The 10,567-nt window shown below is 36.8% G+C and overlaps 1 protein-coding gene across 1 annotated transcript in view; it reads right to left on the reverse strand.

Moving 5' to 3' along the window:
• LOC131333811 (disease resistance protein RPM1-like) overlaps positions 1-10,567 on the reverse strand; it is a 62,661-nt gene that overhangs the window by 24,114 nt on the left and 27,980 nt on the right. The gene's annotated exons all lie outside the window — the stretch shown is intronic.

Genomic DNA, 10,567 nt, shown 5'->3' on the forward strand with positions numbered 1-10,567 from the left:
CCATGGTAGGTGACAATTCCTTGTTGTGGTTTACCCAAGGCTAAGAGCGATAGAGTCGATGGCATGATGCTCTTCAAAAGATCACAAGCTTCTTGAAAACTAAAATGTTTAGCCTTCTTTTCCCCGGCAAGTCTCACCATCCGGGCACCAGAATCAAATTTTGTGGAAGCAGACAAGAAGTAACTATCATAATAACGACCGAGCCACCCATAAACGTAATGGATGGGAAACGCTGCGCCACATTTGCTTGGATTAGGTGAAGATGTGATCTCTCTCAAACCATGGTATATGCTTGCAAGGGCAGGTACTGCCAAAGAAAACCTCTTTCCTTGAGCCATCATACTTGTTACTTTGAAGATGCCTGGACGAATTTGATCAACTTCCTTGTTAGGTAGCACAAAAACACATAGCCAACAAGATAGAAGAGCAGCTAAATTGGTTTCTTCTCTCACGTCCTTCTCAACACCCAAGTCATCAAAGACCTTTTGTGTATCTTGGGAGCGCGGCTTTTTCTCTCCAATAAAGCCAGTTGGATTGTTGGATGTCCTAGGCTCGCCCAACCTTTTCTTTTGAACTCTAGCGGGCGGCTGTTTGTAACGGGATTCCTCTTTAAACCAGAACTTTACCCAGTCATGGATAGTAACATTTGAGGTCTTGCTCACACAATAAATTTTGCGGTATGCCAAAAATAAGTACTTGCAACTTGGAAGAAGAAGTGGCACACCCTTTTTGTCAACACCAATGAGTTCTCTAGCAGAAGGCACGACCTCGTCATAGAAGATTCCATCAATTGAAAGTCCCCCAGTCAGGCGTAGGTCCCATAGAGAAATAGACACTTCTCCGATTGGTACGTGTAAACTATTTGTTGAGGGACACCAAAGCTCACAAAATGAGCGAATAAGGTTTGTGTTGCGAACATAAGTAAATAAGGATGCAAAGACAGCATCATATATCGTCGCACTATTTAGCATATCTTTATTCCGTGCGAGTACATCTTCTAACCACTCCCAATATCCGTCGATGAAAGAAATTTCCCCAAACTGAGGAGTCAAGTTACTCCATTTAGCAGCTCCGTTGATGATTCGATCGCCTAACAAGAGGAAGCACTCAGAATCATTGTACTTCTTGTGTAGAGATGATCGCAGTAATAGTGTATTGCCGGAGACAAAAGTAGACTTCCCATGATCATATAGTTCTCGAGATGATTCAATATACCATCTTCAGAGGTGGTGTGAATCAGGAGAAAGATCCCAGTCTTGTGCAAGAGCTCCAATGGCTGGATCATGAACCCAAAGGTCAACTTGAGTGGCTGGAGCAGCACCTTCGTAACTAATGGACAGAATTTGATGATCATCTACCAAACGATCGTTGAACAAGGCCATCACTTCGCAGAGCAGAGCTCGAAGAAGCTGCGGAGCAGAGCTCAAAGAAATAAATAGCAGCGGAGCCTTAAAGCTCGAAGAGACTGCGGAGCCTTAAAGCTCGAAGAAGCGGCGGAGCCTTAAATCTCGAAGAAGCTGCGGAGCCTTAAATCTCGAAGAAGCTGCGGAGCAGAGCTCGAAGATGCTGCGGAGCAAAGCTCAAAGAAAATGCGGAGCAGAGCTCAAAGATGGTGTGGGGCAGAGCTCGAAGAAATAACAGTAGCAGAGTCTTAAAGCTCGAAGAAGCTGCGGAGCAGAGCTCGAAGATGCTGCGGAGCCTTAAAGCTCGAAGAAAACTGTGGAGCAGTGCTCGAAGAAGCGGCGGAGCCTTAAAGCTCGAAGAAGCGGCGGAGCAGAGCTCGAAGATGTTGCGGAGCAGAGCTCGAAGAAGCGGCGGAGCCTTAAAGCTCGAAGAAGCTGCGGACCAAAGCACAAAGAAGTTGCGGAGCCTTAAAGCTCGAAGAAATAAAAGCTACGGAGCCTTAAAGCTCGAAGAAGCAATGATCGCCGAACTTAAAGTTTGAAGAGCAAATTCCAAAGCACCGAATCTGCAAAGACCAAGCAAAAAAAAAAAACAGTAGTCAAAACCAAAAAAGGGCATTCAAAGTATGGCTCTATTAAAAAGAGGTCACAGTACTGTTTGGAAAATCAAGACTCAAACTCCGTCAACTGTCTGAAGGTTGAGATCAAGATTCTTGATACCTGCAAAATCAAAGGAGGCAAAAATATCAAGACATTGGTCCGGAAAATCACAAAACGGATAAAGTCGTGATATCGCATGCTTGGAGAAAACCTACAGTGCAAGTGGAACCATGTAAAACCGAAGGCCGGAGGACCCAATGGTTGGAAATTATCCTATTGCTCTTACAAAATTATCGGCTACACAAGTGCATGCCTAGTATTTTAAACTGGTCATGATCAGAAGATGAAGGAAAATTCTCTGTCGCTTGTGCAAGGATGTGGCATCACATGACCAATTTTAAATTGGTACTAAGACAATTCTCTGCTTAGCATATGAGGAAAAAATTCTGATTAAGCAGTCCTAAAAAAATTGTTGCAGTACAAAAGGAAAGACAATCAGAAAGAGACAAAAGAAATTGATCAGGGCATTCAAGGCAGTAAGATTGATTATGGGTATCCAATTCTCTTTTGGCCGTGTGATACAATTTCACCGGAAAAAAAAAAATCCAAAAGGAGGAGCCACGTTGCTTTGTTGCTATAAGCTGTACTTGGAAAAAATTCAGTACATGGCATGCATATATGTACTTGGCATAATATAAAATAGCAAAAGAGAAAGATAAAAGCAAGAAGCAATGAAGCAAAAGAAGACGACTTACGAATTATTCAGAGATTCCTTTTTGAAGTTGTGCATGCACTCAATTTTGAGGATTTGTTCAGTGCTTCTTCTCAATATATAGAGCATAAAAGCAAACTTCTAATAGGAAAAGGAGTTGGAAGTCCTATCCTAAATCAAACACACTAGTGTTCAAACGGTGATTTCTAGAAGCTGAAAACAGGTCGGCATGAACAAACGCATGGACGAGCTCTAAATTCGTTTTGGACAATTACCACTTGGGCTTAAAATAATTCGGCTACCAAAATTCAATTTGGTAGCTGTGATTTTCTTTGATGGACCAAAATTTGGTCTAAAGATAAATTGGGCTTCCAAGTTAAAACTCAAAAGTGGTGGTTAATAAATTTTAACTTGGCTCGTGAGTTAAATTTTAGAGAATCAAATTCACTCCAAGCTTCAAGCAAAAGAAGTAATTGCCGAATACACAAATTTTTGGCATCAAATCAAACCAAGTCAACATTTTCGAGACCCACTCACTTTCAGACATGAGTAAGTCTCGAGGGGGCATCTGTAGACATGTAAATTTTACAGCCAATCACAAGTTGCCACGTGTTGCGGACCTGATAGATAGGGCACAATAAATGGCCAATTAAATGTTGCCAAGTGTCTTTAGGTCAAAAGTTAAAATGATGCGAATGGACCAATCAAATGGCGCCATGTGTCTAAGTGATGCAATTATTATTTTTATTAAGTCCGGCCAATCAAATTAAACCACTTGGTAAAATAATAATTGTATTTCTCTTATATAATTATCTTTCTTAAAATAAAGAAAGAAGGATAATTATCAAATTATATAATTGTTTCTCTTACTTGGAATAAAGAAATAATCAGGAGGATAAATACGAAGGAAGTAGAAATTGGTCGTGACTCTCCATCCTACATCTCTATAAATTGAGGTGCTCCTTCTCATATTTTTCCATCTGCACATTGAAGCAAAAAGCTCCAGAGCTCTGAATATCAAAACCTTCAAGTCCTTCAGAATTCTTCAAGTGTGCATCCAAACAAGAAGGTTCTTCGAATCGAAGCCTCAAAGCCTCGAAGAACATTCAACCCAAGTTATCAACTTCTTCGCAAATCACGGAGAAGATTCCGCCTTTTGATTCGAGATCAAGCACAAAGCCCTCGTTTCAACAATCAAAGAGAAGAATCAGAAGACTTTATTTTCTTTGATTAGAAAATAGATCAGAGATTGTAAACCCTAACATCATACATCAATAAAATTGACTTTTGTTCAACATTTTTCCGTCTTTTTCGTAGACTCGAAATTTGTGTTCAACAGTACCCATATTTGTATGCAATAAGTAATTTCGAGGACGAAATTTATTTTAAGGGGGGAAGGATGTTACGCCCTAATATTTTTATTTAATTAATTTTATGAGCCATATTAATTAGGTGTTGAGGTCGGGTTCTAATTAGCTATTTTTGTGCGCACTATGGGTATTATTGTCATGATTGTAATCTTTGGGGTATGAGATTACTTTTGGATAAATTAGTGGGTATGTGCTTGATTATAGAATTTGGTATTAAGTCAGATTTAGTAAATTCATATTGTTATTTATTTACCTAAACTTTAATTGACTAGTTAGCTATAATTTAGGCCACAACGTTAGTGGGTAGTTATAAGAGTTGTACTTAGATATTCATAAGTTTTAATAGGGTTTTATTTGAGATAACTTCCGACTTTCATAGGAGAGCCGCAGCCGTCGAACTTCTTGGTTCCCTGAGGTAATATTCCACTTCATCCATTCCTTTTTCTTTGGTGCGTACAGTTTATAGATTGGTCAAACCCTTGGATTGGAGACTAGTTTAATGGGTTTTGTTTGTGTTCAGAGGGAGAGGTGTACGGCGTGGGCATGTGCGGCAGTGAAGATGTGCGTCGTGGTGTGTGTGGCGGTGTTCGGTACGTGGTAATCAGTTGGGGTTGCTTAAATATTGGTCATTTGTGGGATGATTTGAATATTAATACCAGTGGTGGACTTTTAATGGTGCCGATGCAGTAGGCTGGATTTGGTGCATGTGTGGATAGGTTGTCATATATATTGAAGGGAGTAAAGGTGAGCTTTCAGTTTTGGCACTTAGAAGGCACATTGGGTTGTTCGTGTGTATGTGGAGCTTGATCTTAGGAATTAGAGTTTTGGGTTTGCTAATTGTATGGCGATTTGTGTACAGGCTATTTTCTTTTTCCGTGATCGAGTTGCGTTGTCTTTAAGCTCAGGTGAGTGGTTAAGCATGTTACGTATTTGCGAACTTCCCCGTATCCCTTAAATTATTGTTTTAGAAAATTAATGATTGAAATTGGAAACATTTATTTGTTTTGTTTGGTTCTTGAAATTGGCATGCGGATTGGTGAAACCATTTGTTGATCGAATAATCTTTTTGTGAGAACTTCGTGGATATTGATGGGAATATATTTTGGAAGTCCAGGGAAATTAATCCTCTGTGTGCGGGTGACTCTGGCCATTAGGAAAGAATCCGGATTAGGCCGGTGACCCTAATGCTCAACGGTTGTTATTGACCGGATCATTCTTAGGGAAAAGTTCTACGGGCTACCTACTCGTGGTGACTCTAAGTTTTGATATTGGATCCAATTTTGAGATATTTATTCACTGGCACTTGGTACTATTGATTTCGGTTGTGGTTCCCCATTGTTGTTGGAGATTGGATTGAGAACACCATTAAGATTTATTGGATAAATCGTTAATTGGATTAATTGATTATTTTATTGTTCACCTCTATGCCAAATTTATATTGACATGGTAAATTATTTTAAATCCCTGTTTCAGAACTTTATTTTAATATACATGCTTTGCTACTCACTGAGCTCGTCAGCTGACGGATTTATTCCAATTTTTTTTTCAGGTAATTTGGGCAGTTAGGAGGACTCTGGCGGCATCTCAGAGACTTCTTTTAGTTTGACCTCCTTAGGGTGTCATCATATTTTTATTTTATTAATCGCTTTCGCATTTGAAACATTTAATCAGACATATGGATTCTTTTATTACTGTAGGATCACTGGATTTATTTGGTTCATGGGATGTTTGTGCCCCATACTTTTTTTTGAGGAACTTAATTTGTTAGCGCTGTTCTTTATAAATAAAAAAAGATTGGTTGACTATTTGGTGGATCTTTACTTGGGAGTTTTTATAAAATTTCTTTTTAGGCTGCATGTTCTACGAGCTTTGGTCTTGTGGTTCATGGCCGGTCACTTCTCATTTTGGGGTGTGACAGCGGGGGTATCCACGGATTGGTTCCCCATAGATTAGTCAAGGTGCATGTATTTTTGGCTTGAACACCCTAAGTAATTATTAAAGAAAAAAAGTTGTTCGTGTGAACACATTATTATCTCCACTAGACCAATTATTGGTTCTTGTTGAGGGAACAACACAAGAGTGATTATTAGTGCTTTAGGAGTATCGCCACGTAGTATTCCAGGGACCTTATCCATCGTACATTAATGTGGGAATCACACACTTAGTGGCCAGAGTTGAAAAATTCATATCCACCAAATTTCTCGAAACTGGAATGTTCTTCTTAGTTTATATTCAAGTGATCAGCCCCGAATATGATAGCTATATAGGATTGCTTTTTCTTTTTTTTTGTTGGTGAAACGGAATTTATCATTATTATTATCTTTTTATGGCTATATGGGATACAAAAGTGTTACATACACAATAATTCAAACACAATATCAAATACAACCTCTCACACATACTAGTGCGTGTGGCCTCACATATATATGTGAGAGGTTGTGTTTGTTTAAATTATTGTGTTCCTAGCATTATTGCATGAGATATTGAGATCTGTTATACGCAGACAATGGAGTACATACTCCATGCACAGATCATAAACGAGTCCCTCAAGCATAATCGGAGCCGCTTATTTTGTTCAAAATGTTTTGTTTAGAGCCCCTATAAAAAATTATTTCAACCAGATATCGGTAGGGGCTAAAGCAGATATCCAATTGAAATGATTTTTTACACGGACCCAAAACAAAATGAACGACTCCGATCATACTTATGGGATCCAAAATGTGTCCTAAAACGATATGTGGATGGAGTATGTACTCCATTATCCGTGCCATTAGCATTAGTGATTAGATATTATCCGACAAGAGTCACGGGTGACGGGACTATTTGTGATGAAAATTCTTGTGTGGTTTCTGTTACTGGCACCCTATTTGGTTTGTGGAAAGTTGATTACCTTATCAATTCTGGAGCCCACTATTGATTTTGATTGTGAAAACACAGTAGAATGTTGAAAGAAACAGTGATTTTGTGGAAAGTTAGACCTCTTTTGGCAAAAAAAATAAGTTAAAGTGGTTTATTTTTTTGTCTCTATTTAAAAAAATTGACATTTATTATTTTATTTTTGTATTAACTTTTTGTGAATTATTGATTCCTCTCCTCAAGGAATTAAAAAATTATGACTGAAACTCATAATTTTTTGAATAAAGATAAAATATAAGCCATAAAGGCAGATTTTTTTTTTTAGCTTATCCTTATCTTTATAAAAAAAATGAGCTTGGATCATAATGTTCTAACTTTTCGATTTTTAACGTCGAGACAAATCAATAATTTAAAAAAAAATCTGGTGCAAAATTAAAATATGTAAAAAAAATTTAAATAAAGACAAAAGAAAAAGTCTAAAGTCACTTAACTTATTTTTCCGAAAGAGGCTTAAATTCGGGAGCTCACTGTTAGATGGGAAAAAGCTTGTGGAATGAAATAGATGCGGTGATGCACTGGTATTGCTCTCTCTGTCCTTTGGTTTTGGCAGACCTTAAAAGTAAACTACTTTTAGCTAGGTGAGGAAAAATTGGTTATGTTCTTCTTAGTTTATTCCGGGCGTAATACTACGCGTACTCATCTAAGTTGTATCAATCACATTGTGAGGTCCACTCCGGGATTCCATGCAAAAAATTCGAATTGTTTGTTAATTTTAAATAATTTATTGAAAGCCCAGTGAAAATTCAACTTGATTGGATAACTTAAGTGCTTGATTGGGGAAAAGTGATTTCCGGCGGTAATGAAAAACAGCCAGCAAAGGAAACCATCAAACGGCCGTTATTAACGGCGGGAGTAAAACTTCTGGTAAAGGTGACTATTAATGGCGGTAATATCGAACCGCCAGTAAAAGTAACTATTAACGGTGGTAAGCAAAAAACCGCAAACACTTACCTTCCGATTGAGTTGATTATTTATAGGGTGAGCTGAAACATTATTTTAAAATTAACGAACAGTTCAGATCATTATTTTGGCACTTGAATATCACTTGATGCACAATTTCATCTATTTCCAATTTTCAGGAACTGAAACTTCGCAGGAGTGCTGTTACTCTGTTGGCTTTCGTAGCATCTTCGAGGAAACCTGGTTTTGAAATTCTGCTGGGTAAGAGGCTTCCAAAAAGGACCAGTTTTGTTGCACTGATTTTGAAAATGGTGGTATCAGAAATGGACACAGAAGAAGTCAACTCTTCTGTACCACCTGAAATTTTTCGAGAAAGGTGAGGTAATTATTATTTAAGGTGCTTTTGTTTGACTGCTTGTGGTAACTCGGTACATTTTACATCACAGATGTCTCAAGTATGGATGCATGTAATTTTGAATCATTTGTTGATTTCCCTTTTTACCTCTTCCCGAATATGATCATTTAGACTTCTCATAGAAGATTCTTCATTTCTTAGTTATTTATTTTGGTGTATGGGTCCGGATTCCTTTTGCGTTAACATTCTCTTCTCTTACATTGAAGTTTATTATGAAGTATTTTTTTTTTGAAACGGTAAAGAAGTTTGTTATGAAGTACAGAGCGGAGTCATTTGAATTTTGATTGGGGTCTCCTAGATACTATCATACCCTATGATATTCTTGTTTTAGACATCGGGGTATTGCACTAGTATTTCATTCATGGAAACAGTTAGGATACAAGGCTGAAATTTTTGTCAGCTATTTTGATTGTTGACTTGGTCCTATATATTTATGGTTAAAACAAATTGAATACTAGTTTGACATATATTAGGAATGCTTGTAGTGAAAAGAAAGTATGAACTCCCACACATATTATCTACTTTGATAAGGGTTGTTTTCATTATGGGACTATCATATCTGATTGCTCTTTATTGAGCTTGTTTGTAGGGGTGAGCAAAATAACCATGAAACCGTGAATCCAGTCCAAACCAATCCAAATCGAATAATTTGGTTTGGTTTTTTAATCATGTGGTTAGGTCTTGGTTTAAAAAAAATAAAAACCGTGTTAAATGGTTTGGTTTATGGATTTACGTTAATGGTTCTGGTTCCAAATCAATCCGAACCGTGTGATAGACACACACATATAGTATATAATTTGTTTAGATATACTTAATAAACTTAATTTCCTTATCTAATACTCTATTCCACCACCCTATTCTTTTCTTTCACTTTCAATATTAATTTCCTAAACTTCCTATTCCTACAATTTCATTATGCTAAACATACATGGTTTGGGCTTAGTAAAGTGATTTCCTACTCTTTTATCTCGGTAACTTACTTTCTAATGTATTCTATTCTTATTTAGTTGATTGATATTAGTGAGTTTTGATGATTTTAATATATTAATTTCAATATAACTTTTAGTTTAAGTTATCTATGCAATTTTAAGTACTTAAAATAGTTTATAGTAATGATATCTCAATTTTAAACGAACCGTGGTTTAAAACCGAAACCAAACCGCCTTTGAATGGTTTGGATTGGTTTGGTTTTATGAATTTTATGGATTGGTTTGGTTCTCTAAATTCATAATCCGTAAGTAGTGGTTTGGTTATTGAATTACTATAAAACCAGACCAATCCGATCCATGCTCACCCCTACTTGTTTGTTGTTTGGTTTTGTTGGTTGTCCTTTTGCCAACCTTGAAATCTTTTGGGTCTTGAGTGACAAACTTGTGATACTTTCTATTGCCTCGTTTAAGTTTTGTATCTATTACAATTGATTAATAAAATCTACTATAATTTTGTTGATATAAAAAAAAAAAAAAGGACCCTTGATTTTACTTCAATTAAGGCATGCAGTTGTGCCTAGCACGCTTTTGATACTAGATTTATTCATTTCCTCACGAAAAAATTAACCATCCATTAATAGATTTTTATTAACATCAAACACGTAGTAACACTTCTACATTAAGATTTTATGTCCAAGGTACTTAGAATACCAATGAACACAATGTTTACTGGATCTTTGGTGTAATGGTGAACAATACCAATGAACACAATGTTTTATTTTCTTTTGCTTCTACCCCAAAAAGTGTCTAAGATTGATCCCACTACAACTTTCCCAACAGTGCAAGAGCAGTTTAGTTTTGGTCTCAAACGTTTATTTTAACAACAATTTTTTTTTATTAATCTTTGAAATTGATACAAAGACGAATAGGAGTAAGGAGAACGACATCAAATTTCCAACAAACCTAAGAAAAATTTTATGCCCATTTCGAGACCCAAACTCTCGATTGGCAAAATACAAACAAATCAAGAAAACCCAATGGGACAAGCCCATTGGCCTCCATCATTTTATGCACTATGTAATCAACACAAAACAAGTTCCCATGCTAGCTATGTATAGCACGGATTTTTTTGCTTTTTACAGCCCTAGATAAATGACAATAAAAACTTTCAATGGAATTGTAAATTCAATATAAATACAAGGGCAAATTTTCGTAGTCATCCCTCTAGTTTTACGGTTGTCTCAATTTCGTCTCTCTAGTTTCAATTGTCTCAATTTCATCCCTGTAGTTTGTTTTACGTTCCAAATTGGTAAAATCGTTAA

Source organism: Rhododendron vialii, chromosome 7a (assembly GCF_030253575.1).
Source record: "Rhododendron vialii isolate Sample 1 chromosome 7a, ASM3025357v1".
Taxonomy (NCBI): domain Eukaryota; kingdom Viridiplantae; phylum Streptophyta; class Magnoliopsida; order Ericales; family Ericaceae; genus Rhododendron; species Rhododendron vialii.